This window comes from Macaca nemestrina, chromosome 2, assembly GCF_043159975.1.
Source record: "Macaca nemestrina isolate mMacNem1 chromosome 2, mMacNem.hap1, whole genome shotgun sequence".
Lineage (NCBI taxonomy): Eukaryota > Metazoa > Chordata > Mammalia > Primates > Cercopithecidae > Macaca > Macaca nemestrina.
In genome coordinates this window covers 37446143-37468002 of record NC_092126.1, presented here as the reverse complement: position 1 = coordinate 37468002, position 21860 = coordinate 37446143, and the positions used below count along the sequence as shown (strand labels likewise).

Sequence of the window (21860 nt, the reverse complement as noted above, 5' to 3'; positions counted from 1 at the left end):
TCCACTTAGAGAGATAATTAACAACACTATAAACATATTAAAAGTAAAATGTTTATTAAAATTGCTCCGTTATCCATATTTAACTTATTTTTTAGCAATGCTTCATGGAGACATACCCTTGCCTCCAGGAAGACTTCCCAGAACCAACCTCTCTGGATAACCTCTTCCTGTTCCAGGGCCCCCAGGGAGCAGACAACCCCTGGTCCCAGTCATACATTCCTGTGTTCAACAACCCTGCAATTTAATCCAGTTTCATTTCATTTCATTCAATCTGACGTCTCTTTATGCAGATCATAAGAGACTCATTAGTCTCCATTACGAATGTGGGCTGGGGTGGAGATGAGACATAGATGGGAAACTGAGACACCGAAAATACAAAAATGCCCCTAAATCAGTCAATTTTGCATCTCTCTGGAATGCAAAGGTTCATTAATTAAAGGTTCCTAATGAACACAGATACACTAAGCACCAAGTATCTGCAAGACTCCGTGGGTAGAAACCACAGCACCACACAACCTAAACACTGTCTCCAAGCAGGGTATCAGGGCACAGAATATCTTGAGCCACAACGGGAAATTTGTTTAGGTTGGATTTTTTAAAACACAACACTTATCCTTATCCAAACATGGAATCTGACTCCCCACACGCAATTTCTGCTCCACAAAATACGGAACACTGAAGCCAGGTGGAAACAGCTCCCTCGCAGGTGACCCTGTGATACTCCCAAGGGTGCACCCTGGCCAAAGCCTTCTGGTTCCCATTCCCTGCCTTCTTCTTGTCCTCATCTCAGGACAGACCAACAGACTCAGTCACTACCTTACTGTGTTCTTCAAACAAGGCTGATTAGGAATCAGGAATTGTCTTCTTCCCTGCGGCCACCAGAAGGTCTGTTGTGTGTGGCTCTCACTCCCACAGAGGACTTTGGTTTAAAAGCACTTAGACACAGCATCTCATTTAATCCTCCCCATGGCCTGGTAAAGTAGGTGGAGTCTCCACATTTTACAGAGGAGAATACTGAGGCTCAGAAAGGTTGAATATCCAAGCACACAACTAATAGGCTGATGGCTGTCCTAGTCCCAGCTGTCTTCCTGGGGCTCCCTGCTCTAGCACATGCTCCAGCCTCAGGGTGAGTGACTGCATCTGAAGCAGGAGGTGGAGCTCAGCCTTGCCCTGCTACTGTCCAAGTCCTTGGCTCTATGAACAGCCTCTCTTTGTGTTGTTTTTTTTTTTTTCCCCATGATGTGTGTGTTTTAAACTGAGTCACCTCCGGGTATCCTGGACCCTTCCACAGGGAGGGCCACATTCTGTTAATCAGCGTGAAACGGCGCGTACCCTCTGACCCCTCAGAAAGGAATGCTTACCAGAGTTGACGACACTTAGGGAAATGGAGGAAACAGCAATCCACAGAGGCCCAGGGGTAAGGGCTATTAATCTCCCGCCACCGAAGGAAATGAAATCATTATGTCTGCAGCTACAGAATCCAAAGGAACAAATTTCCTGCCAGGATAATAAATGGATTCTTTTGTTTTTGCCTTGACTCCCATCACATGACCCTCCCGGCCCATTCCTTATCCGGGTGACTTTGCCGGGTAAATACCCAGAGGTTTCAGTTTCAACCTCAATAATGGACCAGGGTCCATCCCACCAGAGCGTCCCACCAGAACATTCAGTCTGCCTGCTCTGCCTTGCCCCCACGCCTTTCCTTCCCAAACACCTCCTGCAAAGGTGAGCAAGGTTTCCATCCCCTCTGCAAAGACTTTCATGAAGAGGATCATTCCCCCACCCTCAGGCAGGAGCAGATTTTGAAGAACTCCATGGAGAAGAAGGGGGAAAAGCCATTTTACCACTGAACAGGCATCACACAAGATGTACTTTGGAAACAATAATGAATAGTAAATATGGGCTATAAAGTTCCCAGGGCAAGCAAAGGAGCACCCATGCAACGCTCTTGCTGATGTGCGTGGAGGGAACAATGCAAGGCTTGGAAGGTATCGCAAAGGCAGTATTATGGGCAACCTGGGTTCCACTGGACTGCACTAACATTCCTCCAAATGGGGCCTCAGAGCCCTGCCCTAGCAGATCGCAACGTGCAAGCAATGAACCACTTCATAATGGGCTTCTGTTCGGCCACAACACCGAGCACTCAACTTCTAAAATGGGTGTGTATTTGCAAAGAAAAATTGCTGCTGGCTTAACACACAGCTAGGAGCCCTACTGCCTGGTGAACAGACATAGGGAAAACTTGCTCTCCTGCCCCCTGGGCCTCCAAGGAGAGGCAGTGCCTGAAGGATGAAACACCATACTGATCAGAGGAGATACAACTCCCAAGCACAGGCTGGCAGCCCCACTTCCCCAAAGGTGTGGCCCACATCAGAAGACCCTCTGCAGGTGTGAAGAGAAATGATCATGAGACCTCTTTGATCTGGGCACAAAAAACCTCCACCTCCAAAGCACGTGTCTGTGTGAGTAGGCAGAGGGGCCAGAGGGGTATTGTGTGGGTAGTTCCACTTCCCTAAGAGAGGGCAGGGTGCATCCTCCATGAACAAAATGGAATGAGAGCTTGCTAGATGCTCCTCAACTCCACAGAAATACTGTGACATGTGAGTGCTTTGGAACAAAACAGTGGATAAAATGATCGTGGCAGGAAAAATAAAATTCTACCTCCTAGAGAGGCAATGTGAGCATGTATATGACTGTTACTGCTTAAGGTCTGCTGGGATATCTCCTCACACAAGAATTCTGTGGGAAGCAGAAAGTGGCTGGGTGGTCTGATCTCTCTGCACCCCTGACTCTCCACCCTGGACCAGAGACCTCGAAGCCACAGCAAAGGGGCATGGACACCAGATCCCTATACCAAATGTCACTCCTGTGGCCACGGAGCATGCACTTCTTCACTCATGCCAGTTGTAGCTATTGACCACAGCTTTGCAAGTTATTTTTCATGCCTGTCTTTGCCACTAGATGTGTTTCTCCAGAATACAATCTTATTTCATTTATCACTGCATCTGCAGCAAGATGGATGGGTAGATGGATGGCTGGTTGAATGGATGGATAAGCCAGATCACCCAAGGCATATTATCTTCATCAATCCCACATCTTATGGAAAGAAATGAAATTGGCCGGGCGCGGTGGCTCAAGCCTGTAATCCCAGCACTTTGGGAGGCCGAGGCGGGCGGATCACAAGGTCAGGAGATCGAGACCACAGTGAAACCCCGTCTCTACTAAAAATACAAAAAATTAGCCGGGCGCGGTGGCGGGCGCCTGTAGTCCTAGCTACTCAGGAGGCTGAGGCAGGAGAATGGCGTGAACCCAGGAGGCGGAGCTTGCAGTGAGCCGAGATCGCGCCACTGCACTCCAGCCTGGGCAACAGCGTGAGACTCCGTCTCAAAAAAAAAAAAAAAAAAAAAGAAATGAAATTAATAGTCACAAAAAACTACTCCATGACAAGTATTGTTCTAGATGGTTTCTACATCTTCTTTCATTCACACAACTACTCCAAGAATTAAGTTTTATTTTTGACATTTTACAAATGAGAAACTAAGGATCAATAGCATTCTACTGACCCAAAGCCAGGTCTGTAGAATACTCCACATCCAGTATCCAAATGCATAACACTCTCTGTCTGTCATCTTTCAGATTATGAGGGCAATAAACATTTGCTGGGCACCTGATTGGTGCCAGGCATCATGCCATGCACTGAAGATTCACAGACAAATCTGAAGTGGATACAGGTGGAACTCTTTGGTAAGTAGGGGCGGAAACTCAGGCTCTCCAGGGACTCCACAGCCGGGAAAAGTCTGTCACATCAAAACACATGTAAACTGGTAGAGGCTTGTGGCTAGAGCAGAGGGAGGAGGCAAGCAAACCCTCTTTGAAAAAAGAAAAAATGAGCAAAAGTGACAAAAACAACCATCTCAGTATCCTGGAAATTAACTAAAGGTGTTCAACAATCTGAGAAGTATTTATGTATCGAAGACTGGAGTTTGAGTAAGAATAGTGCGCACCTGTGGCATTCTTGCCTAGAAATGCACCCTCCTCCTCACCCTCCCCTGAGCTCTGTTGATACGAAGGTTCTGCTAGGGAAGGAAACAGCTTGAAGATCATCAAAGCTGTGGGTCAAAGGGGACTCACTTGATTTGGAGTGGTTGGTTATGCCACATCCAGTAGTAGCATCAGTACAAGTGACGCACTCAGCAGGTGAGACCACGGCGTGATTGGGGCAAGCAAATACTTGGCTGAGGATGTGCACATACTCAATGAAGGCCAGAGAGGAGCTAATATAGCCACATACTCCTGGCCAGCCCTAAGGCTATGCTTGCTTGTAGAATAGGTGAAAGATCTCACTGGAAAGTCAAAGCCAGAGCAGACTTCAAAATGACCTGAATTTTGAATGTGCTTTCCTACCTACACACAGATCCAACAGCAGAGAATGCAAGTCTTGAGGCTCAAGGTGCTTGAGCACAACCTCTGTCTAATCATTGGCAGACCATTAACCTACACAGACCTCTAAGAAGCAAGACATAAAAATAAAAACAAAAATTAAAGCTAAAATCTGAACCAACACAAAAGTGGTCACATACCATAGAGAAGACATATTTCACAGATTAGCCCAAGCAAGTTACTCAGCAAACAAACAAAGAAACCAGTAACATCATCATCATTCAGGAGGAAAAATAAGACCCAGAGGTGCTACAATACGTTATCTTAAATGTCCCATTTTCAACAGAAAATTATGACACATCCAAAGAAACAAGAAAGCATAATTCATACTCAAGAAATCAATAGAAACTATCTATGAGTCCTCAGATATTAGATACAGCAGATGAAAACTTCAAAGTAGCTCTTATAAATATGCTCAAAAACCTAAATAAAACCATTTTTAAATAACTGGAGAAAGTATAACAATAAGGAACAGAAAAATAGAGATCATCTCTTAAAAGACAGAAATTATTTTAAAAACTAAACATAAATTATGGAGTTCAAGAGAATAACTGAAATGAAAAATTCACTAGAGGAGCTCAACAGAAAATTCAAGATCGAAAGACAAAAAAAAAAATCAATGAATCTGAACATAGATCAATGGAAATTATCATGTCCAAAAAACAGAGAAGATGATTAAGTAAAAGGCAACAGAACCTCAGAAATCCATTGATAAACATCAAGCACATCAGCATACATGTGATAAAAAAAATTTCCAGATAGGAAAGAGAAAGGGGGAAATAAAAACATTTGAAAAATAATGGTTTAAAACAGTTCAAATTTAATGAGAAACATCAATCTGCACACATCCAAAAATTCCAATGAACTCCAACTAGGGTAATACAAGGAGATCCACAACTAGATACATCATAGTCAAACCGTTTAGGACAAAGACAACATTTTCAGTGCCACAAAAGAAAAGAAAATAACATACAGAGAAACATCAATGTGATCAATATGACTTCTTTTCTGAAACAATGGAGGCCCAAAGGTAAAGGAATGATATTCAAAGTGCTAAAAGAAACAAACTATCAACCAAGAATTCTATGTCCTAGAATTGGACGTAGAATTCTATATCCAAGAAGTGAAACTATCCTATAAAAATAAAGACAAAATGAAAACATTCCTAGACAACCAAAGCCAGAGAATTTGTCACCAGCAAATCTGCATAAAATACAAACAAATACTAAAGAATGTTTTTCAAGATTAAAAGAAATGACATCAGAAGGTAATTTGAAAACAGAGGAAAAAAATGAAAAGCATTGGAAACGGTAAATATGTGGGTTAATATAAAGAGTCTATGTCTTCTCTAACTTCCTTAAAAGTAATACAATTACATAAACTAATAACACTGTATGATTTTATATCATATATCAGTGTAATGAATCCATCATTAATAGCACAAAGGAGGGGTGAGGACATGCTTCATGGAGGAGAAGCCACTTGAACCACTCCATTAAAGATGCGTGGGATATTAAAGGATGGAAACAGTGGGAAAAGTACTCCAGGCAAAGAGCTTTGAACAATCAAAGGTGTGGAGATAGGAAAGACATGTTTGAAGAAAAGCAAGTTGTCTTATTTTAGAGCCTTGGTGATAGAGAAGGTTAGAAAAGTCGGTTGTAGGTAATTAAGGAGGCCCATGGAAAGCCAACCTAAGGAAATAGGACTGAGTTTTACCCAATTAAATGGAACCTAGAGGAATTTTGGGTTTTGTTTTTAATTCGAAGAATTAGTTTTTCTAATGGGTGCCTCAGGAAGGATCTTCTGACTGCAGGCATTGGAATGGCACAGGCCCAGGATGGAGTAGGTACTGGATGAACAGGGCTCTGATGGCACTAGCACAGAAGAGTGAACTGGGATGAGGCTGGTGTAAGGGAGGTCTCCTAGGAGCCCAACTGTCTTTATCTGTTTGGGCTGCTATAACAAAATACTATAGAATAGGTAGCTTATAAACAACAGAAATTTATATCTCACAACTCTAGAGGCTGAGAAGTCCAAAATCAAGGCACCAGCAGGTTTGGAGTCTGGTGAGGACCCACTTTCTGATTCATAGACAGCAACCTCTCCATGTGTCCTCATATGGTGGAAGCAGCAAGTTAGCTCTCTGGGGTCTCTTTTATAAGGCACTAAACCCATTCATGAAGGGGCCGCTGTAATGACTGACCTAACTACCTCCCAAAGGCCCCAGCTATTACTACCATCACCTTTGAGGTTAGGTCATAAGCATATGAATTTCGGGGGATCGCAACCAGACTACAGCACCACTCTGACAATGTGTGGGGATGTCTACGATGTCCCCTTACTTTTATCCTTTCCCCAGCTCTTAAACTCTTTGGAAATGAGTTCAGACAAGAAAAAACAAAGGGGAATATCGTTAAGTGGCGAACAACCCATATGAATAAAGAAATAAGAGAATTTAAATCCAGACTACGCCAGACACTATACCAATCACCCCAAGTTCCCCCATTTAAGAGGAAAGGGATATTTTATTAAACCCATTTTACAGGTCAGTGGGGGGGCGGGGAACTGAGGACACATTTCCTTAGGGTCATGCAGAGAGTAAGCCAAAGCAGGATTCAAATGATTGTGAGCCTGATTCAACATTTACACTCTTCTCACGGTTTCAGTCAGCTCTTCTGAGTGAGAGGGTGTTCACTCCAAAGAGTCAGCTTTTAAATCAAATACACCAGTGAAATAAGTAGAGGAAATCTTTTTATGATGTAGTCACCCCTGCCTCCTTTCAGGAATCTCTCATCCTACTGCCCCCATCCTTGTGAAGCCTCCCTAGAAAGCAAAATACCTGAGCTCAGCAGTGTTCAGCGGTGAGCAACCTTGATACCTCCCCCCGTCCCACCTACAGAGTGACAGGACATAAGCCTTTGAGGGGCAGCAGTGACACCAGCAGCATGAGCAGCAGGTTGAACAAGCGCCCTGGTACAGGAAGCCTTGCTCCTCTAAGGCTTCCTGGCTGGGTCTGAACTTGGCTGGGACAGGCAGAGCATCTAACCTATGTTCTAGAGATGTCCTGGCTACTGCCTGCCACCCACATCAGAGCTTTTCCTGGAAACCATGAAAACTCTCTGGAAGTGGGAGAAGCCACCAGTCCTCAAGCAGCATCACTCAGTGCCCACTTCTTGATATACACAGCCTCTCCTGGTGGAATGAGGGGAGATGTAGTTGAAGAAGGGGGCTCTGAGAGGGAGGGAAACCAGGGAAGGGGCCCACACCCCAGAAGAAGCCCCAAGATAGCACAGGCATTGCAGTGCAAAACCCACCCTTCCTGATAACACCTGCATTGTTAAGTGACTGGCTGGAGACTGCTGTTACAGTAATGAGCCAATCCAAAAATGAGCTGGAGGGGGATCGCAGCCAGGGTCACTAAATCCCACCCTGTGCTGGAAGCTTCCCAGGAGACTCTTAAAGGGAAGAGTTGTCATACCTGTCACCAAAAGAGAGGCTGAGGGCTGGTCAGAGACCTCATATTTACAATGTGTACTAGTTCTATGCTCTGTAAAACGGCACCCAGATTGCAATGTTCTCACCAACTTCATAAAATACATTTTATTAGGATTGTGATTCTGACTCAAACAACTTCATAAAATTTTCTTTCTTATGAAGTGGGTGCTCTTACATACTCACTTCTTTGAAAGACAGTTCAATTGCCAAGAGCTATATAATTAGGTATGGGCACTAAGAAACTATTTTTAAAGGATTAGGGCATACTTAGGCTATTTGTGCTGCTTTAATGTGAAGTCTCTAATGCATCTGAGAGCCAGATTGATTTTATTTGGCCGATACAGAGCTGTAAAAGAAAAAAAAATGCATTTTTGTCAACATGTAAAACTTGGGGATTTTTATCCAGTGAAAATCCAGAAGATGAGGCAATGCCCATACAGCTAGATCGGGCAGGAGTTCACCTATTCACAGAGTCCCCACCAGGGAACCTCACCTGGTTATGAAACCTATGGGCCCCCAGTAGGCATCTGGGTCTAGAACACCTCCTTTAGGTCAACCACAAACATTAACATTGTCTACTAGAGGCAAAGCCCGGGACCAGGCACTATGGAGAACAAGGAAGTAAGCCCTGGGCCCTGTGCCATAGTGATGTGTGCTGCCTGGGGAGACAGACGGATGCATAGAAATAGCTGATTCAAGGAGGAATGCAAGTTGGGCACTAACGGAGGTGCCAAGTGGAAGGGAGTGTAGAAAAAAGAGATTTCTTACCAGGAGGCAGTGGAATAACGTGGTCCCATAACTCAATACAACCTCCCTGCTCCTGTCCCAGGACTTCATTGTGGGATGCCTCAGGGTCTCAGGGACTCCTTTAGGAGGTCTCTCAGTCATAGCCCATCCCGAGCAAATCCTCAACAAGGCACATTCAGCCTTTCACTTGTGTATTAAACAAATGGTACCTCTGGGGCATGCAGCAGAATCACCTAGAAACTTTTCCACTCCCCACCCAAAAAGGTACCATCATCTATGCAGTTGGGTTCCCTAATAGGGGGCCTGGAAAACACTCAGCATATGTCTGAGATCCATCCCCCATTACTCACCACTGTCCTGTCTTATGCCAGACCATATCCCAGGGCACTGCCCCTCTCTCATTCTAGTCAAAGGCAGCCTGGCAGGAAGTCACGACTCAGTCTGGAGCACAGAATTGGGTGCTCTAGGTCCTGTGCCTGAGGCATGGCACAGCAGGGCCTTCTCGGTGCCCAAGGGCAGAGGCGTTTTCAGGACATGCCTGCCCTTCTGCCTTTTAACCTGAGACAGCTTAGCTCCTGTCGAATTGTCAAATTTCCATCCCCAGGATTTGCTTTCTTCCATGCCCATCTCACAGCAGTGAAGGATAACATAGCTGGAACTGCCAAGGACAAAGGAACAAAGGAACAGACTCTAAAAGTCCAGGTGAAGCTTAGATTAGTCATCTAACAATTACATGGAAATAAGCAGCAGCCAGTAACAAGCATGGTGAGGGGCAGGGATGTGTCTGCTGAGCACAGTTACTATGAGCACTTAGGCCTCTGCAGAATCAGGAGGCAGTGAAGGAAGAACGACAAGTCTAGTCCTTGACCTGAAGAGTTGCTTTCACATGCTGACCGTGTGGATTTCCCTGTTAACTTCCCTGCATATGTAAAATAGAAACAATATTTTGGGTTGTATATTGAGAATCAAATGAGGTAACATATGTAAAACACTTGATACAATGCCTAGCACATAGTAGGCAGTCATGTACAAATATTTGTTCTTTTACCTGAATATTAATTCATGAATTAATGAATAAATATATAGTAGAAAAGAAATAATTTACTTGAACATGTGTTCTAATTATTTTGTTCTTGATGCTTTCATTTGGATCTGCCTAGGGGTAGAACATTTGCCTCCATTTTCTAGCTCCAAAGTTGCATTCTGGAAAGCAGTGTCTTTTTATTTACTTCTCTTGTAATTAGGGTACACTGCCACCAGGTGGCGATGGCTGCTTTGAGCTCATCACCAAATTAAAAGACATGATTTGTCTTATTAATAGATCCAGATACACCCATGAATTTTCCAGATATTAATTTTCAAAGAGCAATAAAGGCTACATGTGATTGATTACAGTATTCTATTAAGTGAAGGATTTTTTAAGAGGAGGGTGCTAAGCAATTATTCTCCCATGATTTTAAGCATAGCATGAGAGGATGTGGTTTCAAATTTGAGCATAATAGATGACAGATACTAGAAAGGACTGACTGACCCACAGGATGATAAAATTTTAGTATAAACTGTTAGGAGAATCCATGGGGAAGACATTTGGGAGATGTCCTAAGAGCCAAAATAAGCCCAAGGAAACTGTGAGGGGAGAAAATGCTAGAACAGGAAATCAGGAAGCCAAGGTTTCCTCTTGGCTCTGCTTCTAATACACCGTGAGACTTTGACCAGATCAGCAAATTTTCCTGTGCCTCAGTGTTCCTTCTACTCCTGTAGAAGAGGATGACAGATTAAATGATTTCTTAGGGCCCCCATGACTTCAGCTAACATGAATCTTACACCTTTTTCTGTTGCATCTCCCTGATCCTCTGTGGTGATGACAACTGCACCCAGACCAGAATCTCAGAAGGCTTGTTACATTCCCATGCAATGAGAAGCCTGACCATCCATGGGGCATGAGTGTGTTGGGGGCAAGAGCAGGGCAGATGCATGGCCCAAGACCCACGATTCCCTACAGCCTCCCACATAATCCTGGAGCTGAGCCCAACCAGGCAGCACTCCTGTTCTGTACTCCTCATACTCCTGCCCTCACCCCCTGCCTATTCATAAGGTCCATCCAGGTACTGTCTCTTCTTTCTCTATGGCTATGTAATGTCCAGTGCCTGCTCTGGGGTCAGAGATAGGAGGTATGACAGCATCTAGAGTGCATCTTGAAAGAAATTGCATGAATGAGGCCACTCATGCTCCTCATCTTCTTTTTAAATTTTCCTTGCATAGAAACTGTTAAAAATTCCACGAAATAGCCCCCCAAACACCTAGCTCTCTCATATTGGCTAATTTCCAATGTCTGGGGGCCAGAGCAGAGCATTCTTTTGGAGTTCGTTCTTTTGGCAAACCATGCCTTTCTAGATATGAGCAAGAAAGCAAGGCCTAAAGAAGTCCCCAGCTAAGAATTCCTTTCTTCTCCCTACTAGGGTGCAGCCCAGAGGACACCCAGTCTCACCAGCCCTACCCTTCCCTGCACCAACAAGGTGTAGTTGCCCCCTCCCCGCCATCTCCCAGGACAGACAAGGGCATTCTGCAAAGCATCCTGGACTCAATGGGAACCATCTGATGGTCATCCTAGAGTTTCTAGAAACAATTTCTGAATCCATGTGAACCCAGCAGGATGACAATCAAGGATTCTTTGACAATAAACTGGATTTTAGGACATCCATGTTTAAAATTAATTTCAACTTAAAAAATATTAACTTTTTTTTTTGTAACCAAATAGATAAGCTGAAGTTTCAAGATAAAATCATGGAATAGAGGGTATACCTTTTAGTTATGTAGTGCTTAAAAGATTAGATTATTTTAATATTTTAAAGAGACATTTTACAAATAGGTCCCAATATGCACCTGACGCACTGGTTGCTTGTATTCTCCAGAGCTGGGCAAGGATCAGTATTTAACTGCAGGGGACATCTTGGCATCCAGCCGCATGAACGACTAGCTATCATCCTTTTGCAATATCAACTCCATGTGTCAAAGCTGAGAGTGAACATGTTAAGACATGGATATTTCCTGATGCGTAATTTTAAAATGTCATCCAAGTCAACTAAAGCCACTTATCTAAACTTATCAGAATATTAAAATGAAAACCAATAGTAGTAGTATATTCTATTGACAGAAAAACAATACCTCCTTTCTTTAGACAAACTTATTCCAGATTAATCACTAGGGAATTAAAAAAACAGGGGAGCTCCTATTTCTTTTCCGGTCAATGGATTAACAGGAAGGAGAAAGTAAATGTCAAAGTAGCTGCATAATGAAAGACCTTAAGTTTCCTATCTTGATTATGTTTAAGCTGATTTGTATTTGTTGTTAATTTATAGAACCTGTGTATCACATCTATAACTAAAATACTAACAGTGCATTTGTTAAAATGTGCTTCTGTTGAATGTAAATGTTCATAATATATGAATATGTGATTTTAACCAAATACAATAATTTAAACGTCTATTATTTCTGTTACCTGTTATTTACTTAATGAAGTATGGTTTTTAAAACTTCACCAAATTATATATCACATCATGTATACTTGTTACATTGAAGATGGTTTGGCCTCTTAATTTTATAAATATCTGCTTCAATTTGTGCTAACATATTAAATTCCTAAAAGATTACTATATTTTCAGGTGCAAAATTAAAACTAGAAAATTAAGCAATTCTTTAAATGCACCTTTTAAAGCAAAAACTGCATCTTATTTATGGAAAACAAGGAGTTTAAATCCATTATTAAAATTATTTTTTAATTGAGAAAACTGAGTATAATAGGTGTTTAAATCATGCCTTGCATTGACCGTTGCTGTCAAATCAGTCTGAGAATAATGGAATCTAATTGTGCCTTGGAGGGATGCTCAGTGTGTCCACTGTGGCCACATGGGACTGGATGGCTGTGTCCAGCCAGATGCCCCGTGGACAGCTCTCCACGAGGGAGGGCCCATCCTCTCCCTCTCTTCAGATACCCTTTGCCTTCACTTCTGCCGTCAGATGGAGGGTCCACAGAAGGCACAAACGACTGACTGTGATACAGCCTTTCACTAAAACCTTATTTATGAAGAAGCTTGCTGACTCTTGGTAGTGTGCCAATCATTTCTATGTTTGGACCAAAAGAGCTCCCACGCCTGAAGCCTCCAATCTGTGACCAAAGGAGCCCACAGGGCAGGGAGACAGGAGCCCTGGGGTGAAGGAAATGACAATGTGGCGTCAAGAATGAATAGAGCCCTGGGAACCCCGGAAACCTTGACACCCTTTTTCTGCTCACTTTCCCAGACCTCCTCCTCCCCACTCAGGCTATTCCCTTCACAGAGACACCCTCAAGGATCAGGGGTCTTTCCTCTCACTGCCAACTCCAATATATGTCCCACCTGGCTTGATAAACCAGGTGCTGGAATAGACTTTGGAGCCAGACCGCTCTGGGCTGGAATCTTGGCTCCTGTTTTTTTTTACTTGCCTTGAGCAAATCACTTCACCTCTCTGGTCTTCCAGGTCCTTATCTATAATGGGGAGGGGAGGGTGGCGGGGGAAGGGTTGTGGTCAAGATTCAAAACAATGGAAGTAAAGGCACTGGCACCATGCCTGGATGCACCATCTGCATCAGTAAATGTCATGTTCACATGTGCATATGCCTGTGTTCCTCACTACCAACCCCTCCACAGGGCTGAAAGTAGCAATCACATGGGCTGGAATACAGAATCTACCACCATTAAACACTGTCCAGTTCAGGGCAGGAAAGGGGTCTCCAGTGTTCTGACTCCAGTCCCACTGGGATGGAGCTTGTTTCTCTGGAGTTTCCACCACCTCCAACGCTGCATGCCAGCATTTCTCGCCTCAGGCAACAGCTCTGCTAAAGCACTATGATTAGGAGTGACACACCTGCTCAGATGTTAACACAGCTACTCCTGCAGTTACCTGGCCTCTGAGAGAATCAAGAACCTGATTCCCAGACACCTTGTGGAAGCCAAGAGAGAGAGACTGCCAACCCATTACACCACAGGTCCAGCCAACCGTGAGAGTGCGCCTCTAAATTACCCCCTGTTCACTTGACTGAGGAAGTAGCATTTGTTTTTATTTTCCAGGACAGACAGTCAATCACTCCTAGGTGACAGAAATAAAGATAAATACTACCAATTGAACTTTAAATCAAAATACTAATCCCAGGCTGACTTCTCTGTCAAGGTCTGACACTGAAATAATTCAGCAGGTTTTGATTATGCCCAAAATTAATGCTCTGGTGGAGATTATGTCTATTAATCACAGATTCTGATGGCATAACTGCTCATATTCATCCGCCGGGTGACATCCAACAATCTTCTGATGGCCAGGAGACCTTCACCTGGATGTCCTCAACTTACGGATTACAAGCCAACCTCCAATGAGGAGTATGAGCCAAAGGATCATAGGGTCATCCAAGAAGTAGCTGGAGGGAGCCATGTCCTGAACATAAAAAGATGTCAAAGCATTGTTCTGTCTTTGCTAAGGACCAAGCAACAGGAACTTGGCCTGGCCAACATGAGTCCCACAAAAGACCCAAGGGTGGCCCCTAGGGATGACACCCAGTTGTGATGTCACACTGCAGACAAGCCCAAACAGCCAGCTGTCACATTCCAAAAGCCTATCAGGAGTCAGGAGTTTGTTTTGTGTGAGGGGAAACAATTTTTCTTAACTCTGGAGATCTACTAGAGAGGAGAGTTAGGAATCCAGATCGGAAGATCACATGTGCGTTTGATCTCCACACTGCTGCACTCCTGAAATCTCCCCTCAGTCTGACCTCTCCTGCAACAAAAATGTATTTATCACTTACTATTTACCAGGCTCTGTTCTAGGCATTTGGGATACATCTGAACAAAACAGATCAAGGTCCTTGCTATGGGCTTGCATTCCAGGGAGTTTTAAAAGCCCCCTGGTCCCTGGAGCTTCTCATCTCCTGCCTAGTCTTCCTCCCTGCTCTCTAGCTGGTCTAGTTAGTCTTTTTCTCCACCACACCCCATCTTAGGTGCCTCCCCTCCACCATCCAAGTGTCAGGGCAGCTTTCTTAAAGGTAAATTTGCCTAAAATCCTTCAGTGGCTTCTCTGCCTAAGGTTGAGAATCCATCCTCTTATAATGCTCTGGGGCCTCCATAACTATCTCTACTTATTCCTATAGACTAAACTCAGCCAACTCCCCTTACAGAAAATGGTGCTCCAGAAATACAGGGCAGACAGTAGAATCTTGGCACACTCCGTGCTGGGTGACCCTCTGCCCTTCTGTTAGCTGTTCATTTGCCAGGCACGCCCTTTTTCCCTCATCCCTGCTCTTCACCTCCTCATGCCTGGAGACTCAGCCTCATAGGAAGCTCCTCCAGACACCCTCAGGCCTGGCCAGGCCCCACTCTGGGACCCCACAGCATACTCTACCTCCTTCAGTCCTGGCACCCATCACACCGAATTGTCATCACCTGCTCATTTGCTCGCTGCTCACATCTCCCAAGAGACTGAACTCCATTTAGCCTGAAACAATGCTTTACACATTTTGTAGTCCCAGCACAGTGTCTGGAACATATTAGGTGCTCAATGAAAGTTTACTATCCTGAACCAATCATGCCATAAAAACTAACCACCCTTTAGTACATTGTTTCCATGGGAAAATTGTGTTCCAAGTTCTGCCTGGCCTGACGGGGACACAGCTCACCCACTCACAGTCCTAATGACAAGAATATGAGTTCATTCAGCACATTCTATTCCGGGAAGTCTTTCCCATCAAAGCAGAGAGCCTGGGGACAGGGGGGCAGGGGGGCAGGGGGGCAGGGTCACAGGGTCACAGGGTCAGTTTTGCACCCCCAGCAGACCAAAGCTAAGGAGTCTAGGTGGATTTGTCCCTAAGGCCTCACTCATGGGGGCGCTGAGGGTCCCATGCCACCCCAGGATGGCTTTTGCCTGATGTTGACTCACGGTCTCTAGGACATTATCCCTGAAGTTGAGCACACAGGGCTGGGATCAGGTCACCAAGGGCATGCACTCCTGAAACTCAGACTTCCACCTGCAAATATTCAAGACTCTTCTTCTCCAACCAGAAAAAAATTCATTTATAAAGCGCTTTTTAAAAAACAGCGTTACTGGCCATGGCTAAGACCTAAACAATACCAGTACCTTCTAAAAGTGAGAATCACATAAACCATGAGTGACTGAACACAACATTAAATATGCTGAATTGCAAGGTTATGAAGTTGTCTCCTTTTCAATTCTTTGTGGTTCTCTGATTATGACAGAAGAAAGTTTCAGCCAGAGACTTGTATATCATTAGCTCTTCTCTACCACTCGCTAATTTCATTTTTAGGAATTGAGAGCCGGTTTCAGACTCAGTCGAAAGTTAGAGTTCGATGACATCAACTTCATTGTCCACGTGTTTACTGTCACTTTCAATTTGTGATAAGTGAGATTGTTTTCCACTGACAATGATGGAATCAAGTTTCCTTCCAAAAATACCTGTATTTAAGATTTTCAGTGAATTAAGGAAAAATATTACATAATAATGGTACAGTTTGTATGTGGGTAAGGGGGAACTCATAGCAGTGATACTTGGGTGACTGAAGCCGGAAGAGAGAAGACGAACCATGAACAGGTCTCAGGGTGATGCAAGGACTCAGACACCTCACTTGAAAGTTTGGAAGTTTCGTTACCTCATGACCTGTCCCAGATTTCTTCTCAGTTCTGTTTGCCATTGCCTTGCTCCCAGCCTGGCTTTGGCTCCATTCTGTGAGGCCTTTGGTTACTTTCACAAATGCCCTTGTGCACCCCTGTTGAAGGCCCTCTACAGCCTTCCCAGCTCTGTCTTGCATGTTGACATTGGGTTGTCAGATTCAGCAAGCCAACAAGCAACAGAACACCCAGTTAGATGTGAATTCCTGATAAACAGTGAATAATTTTCTTAGAATAAGTGTGCCTCAAATATCGCATGCAATATGTCAATGTGTGTCCCACACAATATTCTGTGCTTAAAATACCTAAAACTAAAAAGTATCTATTGCTTACTTGGAATTCAGATTTACTGGGCATCCTGTATTTTATCCAGCAACCCCACCCTGCCATGATTCTGAACAACGCTGCTCTCACAAGACGTTAGCACAACTGGACAATTTCTGAAAGCATCGTTGATATTTTTCTTTTTCAGAGTAGCAGCCCCACATTCTCTCAAGCACATCATAGAAACATCCAAACAGGTTCAGTTCTCCCTCAATAGGGTTGAACCAAGGAAGAATATAGAATCTCCTCTTTGAGAAATCAGAAATTCTCAGAAGCATGTATTGCTTCTGTAATCACAGTTTGCTATAAAACAGGGGACAAAAAGCTACCAGGCCAAGCCACAATGGCCTGAAGGCAGGGAAAGTAGCTGTCCTTCCATGTGTAGAGAAGCAATGTTTAGGAAAGTGAAGGGATGGAGAGTCAGCCTAACCACAGGGGGAAAAGGGTCTTTGAGGACATGGCGGCAGCTTGTGGGAACTTCTGTGGAGATGTTTGAAAGGAAGGAGGAGGCATCAGAGGGGTGGGATAGGCAGAAGCAAACTTCTATTATGTTTTTGGAATCAGATAGGGCAGAAAGGTCCCTAAATTTTGTGAACTTGAGGAAGGAAAGCTGGGGAAAGTGAGGATGAGAAAGGGTGAAAGGCCATGGCCCAAGAGTATCTAAGTCTGCCCAGCTGTGGGATTGGGCAGCTGTTCTAGAACTGAGGGATCAGAGTCCTGCTCAACAGGCCATAGCTCCCCTTGTGGGAATCTGTAATGCTGTGGACCCACTCTTGGCCTCCCAGTTGCCCTCCCCTGCTCCAGGGCAGGTTAGAGGCCACACTTGCAAGTGTTTTCATAAATGTGGGAAGCAATATGCCGGGGGCAGGACACTGGGTCCCAGTTATACCCATGAATGGCCCCCTTCTGATCCATCTTCTAACCAGAGACTACTCTGGAATTTCTTTATTGGAAGGGTTTAGGGGAAGCACTCTGGTTACATGGAAGATGCTAGAAGCTACATATTCCTGGAAGTTTGCATGAGAGTAGGAAGTCATTGTCCATTTCAAGAACAGAGAGAAAGCTGATGGAGGGTAGGAGGAGTTTAAAATCCCTTCCTCGAGGCCCTTGCTGAGGTTTCCACTTGGCACTCATCATCCAGGGCTTCTACCCTTTCTTTACTCGGTCTGTAGCACCCTCCTAGTGAGGACAAAGGTGTCAGACTCTCCAGGGCAGAAGGCATTTCAGCATTCTGTGGCCCACCAGACACCAGCTGGGAGGGCAAGGTTGCATCTGTGGCCCAAGGCCAGGCAGAGGTCAGGCCAGAAGGGAACCCTTGAACACGATCTAGCCCATCAGCCTGCCAAGGAATCCCAGAACACTCTCCTACACATGTTTCCTTTTTGAGAGGGAAAAATAATAATAAGCATCCCCTTCCCAGAAAAGCCCATGCTTTTTGCTAGTGGCTTCAACCATGCTGCCTATCTCTGAGCGCTTCCCTCACCTGTCATGCTCGTCAGCCCAGATTCCCATCTTCGGATCAAAATTCCCCAAAGTTCCTTGGAAAACTCCCCCGCCATCCTCAGGACAATGTGCATGTATGTTAAAAAAAATTAAAATCTTAATTTAAAATGTTTTTAAAGATAAAAGAGATCAGAAGAAATATCATTCTGCAATAAAGGCAATAGTAGGAAAACTAGCGAAATGTGACATGCTATAGGTGAGATAGCACTATTAGAGTACTGGATGTGTGTTAATTCCCTGACTTTGATTATTGTACTGTGGCTAGGTAAGAGATTTCATTGCTTTTAGGAAACAGACACTGAAGTAATTAGGAGTAAATGGGCATATGTCTGCGACTTATTGTCAATCGATTCTGAAAAGAACAATTACATGTATATGGCACATATGTGTGCAGGGGAGGAATGAGTGCAATGTGTTAAAATGCTAACGCTGGAGAAATGCAGGTGAAGGGCTGTATTAGCTTCCCGGGGCTGCTGTAACAAAGTACCACCAACTGGTGACTTTCACAACAGAGACTTATCATCTCTCAGTTCTGGAGGCAGAAATCTGAAATCATGGTGTTGGCAGGGTTGGTTCCTTCTGAGGGCTGTGAAGCAGAATCTGTTCCAGGTCTCTCTCCTAGCTTCCGACGGTTTGCTGGCAATCTTTGGTGCTCCTTGGCTCACAGACACATCACTCTGATCTCTGCTGTCATGTTCTCATGGCACGCTCCCTGTGTGTATGTCTGTGTCCAAATTTCCCCTTTTTATAAGGATCTCAGTCATGCTGGAATAGGGACCTATCCTATTCCAGTATGGCCTCATCTTAATTTAACTGCTTATTCTGCACGGACCCTATTTCCAAATAAGGGCACATTCTGAAGTTCTGGGGATTAAGATTTTAACATACCTTTTTAGGGGGACACAATTCAATCTTTAAAAAGAATATACTGGAGTTATTTGTAATATACTTAAAACTTTTCTGTAGGTCTGAAATTATTTCAAAATTAAAAGTTTTTGCAAAGATAAACAGAAAGAAGCTCTAAGAAGGTTGGAAGGGAAGGTGTGCAGGGGAGGAAAGCATTATTGAAGGGATGCCTTTTCAGAGATGCATGGTTCTAAAAGCCTACCAGCAAGACAGTTTTTGAGAGGTACCAAGTTGCCTTCTCCTGATAGGTCCTCACGGCCCCAGGACAGAGAGAGTCCTCTGCTCAACCACTCCCACCCCCAAGGTCTTACCTTGGAGAGGAAACTCTCACGATTTGGGTTGAAAACATGAATTTACTTTTTCCCTCCAAAACAAGCTTGGAGCAGAGCACACTTGCCCAGCATCTCAATAGATGCTAGTAGTGGTTAATTAAAAGAATGTTGCTAAACAAAGACAGCTAAATAATTGTGTGTCTCACAGAATTTTATTCCTTAACTTGTATCTCTTAAAAATAGCACACTCCATATGAGAGTTTTCCTTTTATTCAAATCATGTCTGAGAAAGAGTGCATTTATACAGCAGTACTTCATCTACTCAGCGGAGGAAGGAGCCCCAGGAATTGGTAAGCATTCCCCAAAACAGGGCATGACCTGGGTGATCAGAGGGCCCCAACCCCGCCAGCCTCCTGCAGCTCATGTCTCAGTCACTCAGACATCCTCCTTTATCATGTCCAGGGACGGGTCCCTGCAGATACAGGAAATCTTGGGGTGGCATCTTTTTAACTAGGAACTTCTCATACTTGAGAAGCATCACCAAACCAATCCAGGTGTCTATGCCCTGATTTGGTGCCCATACATGCCCAGGACTGCACTGAGCATCTCCAGGAAGCACCATTAGACCCCTTCCCTGGCCTGCCGCCTCCTTCTGGTTGGGGATGCCCTGCAATCCCCAAGTGTCCCTCAAAGGGCCATTCTCCATCCTCCATCCTTGCCAGTCACTGCTGGTCAACTGCAGAGAATGGAAATAGCAGTAGGCAGAGCATCAGGTAGGGTCTTCACTTCTATATGTGCCCCAAACTCACTGCCTGACCCTGGGGCAGTAATTCAGCCACTTGGGATCTCAGGTTCCTGATCTATAAAATGATAGATAGAGGCAGATGCTAGGAATTAACACATATTTTTCGAGTGTAACGGCTCAACTAGGGACTAGGCTCCAAGAAAGTTGTAACTAACCAGGAAAAGAGCAAAAGGACAGTCTCTTAGCCTAAAATGCTCCATTTTTTTCTCATTCCACTTGGGAAGCTGAGAGAACCATGCCAAACTTCTCGTTACACTATATTCAAAGTCATATTCATCATGGGTCTATTAAGACTCCATGATCTTTTTTGGCTCCTACTCACACATTGTTGGTTTTAGCTACAACCTTTGCTGCAGTGATCTTCACCAACCCTTCACGAAAAGCCCCAAATGCCACTAACATGTGAATTTTGCACATTTATTCCAACTTCGTGGAAACTATCCAATGGGGCACCACAAAAGAGAAGGCAGGAATCTATAGCACAGGATCTCAAAGAAGGAAGCCACCCGTGGACCAGGCGGTCTGGATGGCTACCTCAGTTCAGGAAGGTTTGAAATAGGCCAAAGGGTACGGAACGGTTCAGATGGAAAGGGTGAAAAATGAGGGCAGGAAAAAAAGCATAAGCAAAGAGATGCTGGTGAGGAGAGAGGATTGCCCATCTGAGGAGCAGCCCAGCAAGACAATGAGGATGCCAGGCAGAGAGGCGGGCAATGCAGGGGGTGTGAATGAAAGGCTTTGCAGGTCGGTTTCTGCCAGCCAATACCCACTCACCCTCCTTTTCCTAACTGTCTGTGTATTCTTGATTTGCAATTTCACCCCTCCCCATTCTCAGTCTCTACCTTTAAAGTGCCGCCTCCACCCCACCTCCCCAGGGGAAGGAGCAATATAGGCCAATCAGTGAATTCTTGCCCCTACACATGTTGACTGGTTGAGAACTAAACATGCTACACACTGAAACTGGGATCAATCACAATAACCCTCAGGACTTGTGCAGGAACTACCAAGAAATTAAGTCTCCCTGTTTCTGCTGTAGTCAGAACATAAACCTGATGACCATGATGGGAGAGCTTTAGGCTAACCCAGAGGAAGTGGGGCTGAAGACAGAGGAACAGTCCCAACAGCATCTTAAATGCAGTCATGCCCGAAACTAGTATTGCACAGTACTTTCAATCACAGGAACCCATAAGAAGTGTGTATGTATGTGTGTGTGTGTGTGTGGGCACACGCATGTGCATCTGTTGATTTTGTTTCCTATCACTCAAAACCAAAATAATTGTAATGGGAAGCTTAGGTTATAGAGAAGAAGCACTAGACTAAGGTGTTAGAGAAGCCTGGCCAGATTCCAGCATTACAATATAGTAATTGTGTGTTTGTGAAGTAATCCACTTAGGTTCCACAAACCTCCGTCTCCTCATCTATAAAATGGGCATAATAATTCAGGAGTTGACCCACATGAAAGTGCAAGCTCCTTGAATATTGGAATCTGTGGTGTTTGTACTTGATGCAGGAGATGCTGCAGCATTCTAAGCAGAGAACTCACTGGAGAGAAGATTACTCCAGGCCCTGTACAGGCAGGATGGGGCCAATGGTCCCTGCCACCCAGGGAACCCATTGCGTGTGCTATGCTATCCAGGCTGAAAAGCGGTAACATACCCCATGGATGC

General features: G+C 44.4%; 1 protein-coding gene across 4 annotated transcripts in view; it reads right to left on the bottom strand.

The window, feature by feature from the left end:
• The window catches only part of LOC105469899 (EPH receptor B1), a 448737-nt gene that overhangs the window by 395233 nt on the left and 31644 nt on the right, over nt 1-21860 (bottom strand). Inside the window, exon 1 of one of the 4 annotated variants that reach the window (XM_071090947.1) lies at nt 1362-1431. The exons of the other annotated variants lie outside the window; for them this stretch is intronic. The gene's annotated coding sequence lies outside the window, so the exon portion shown is untranslated. Of the gene's footprint in view, nt 1-1361; nt 1432-21860 lie in introns of those variants that run through there. 4 annotated transcript variants of the gene reach the window in all.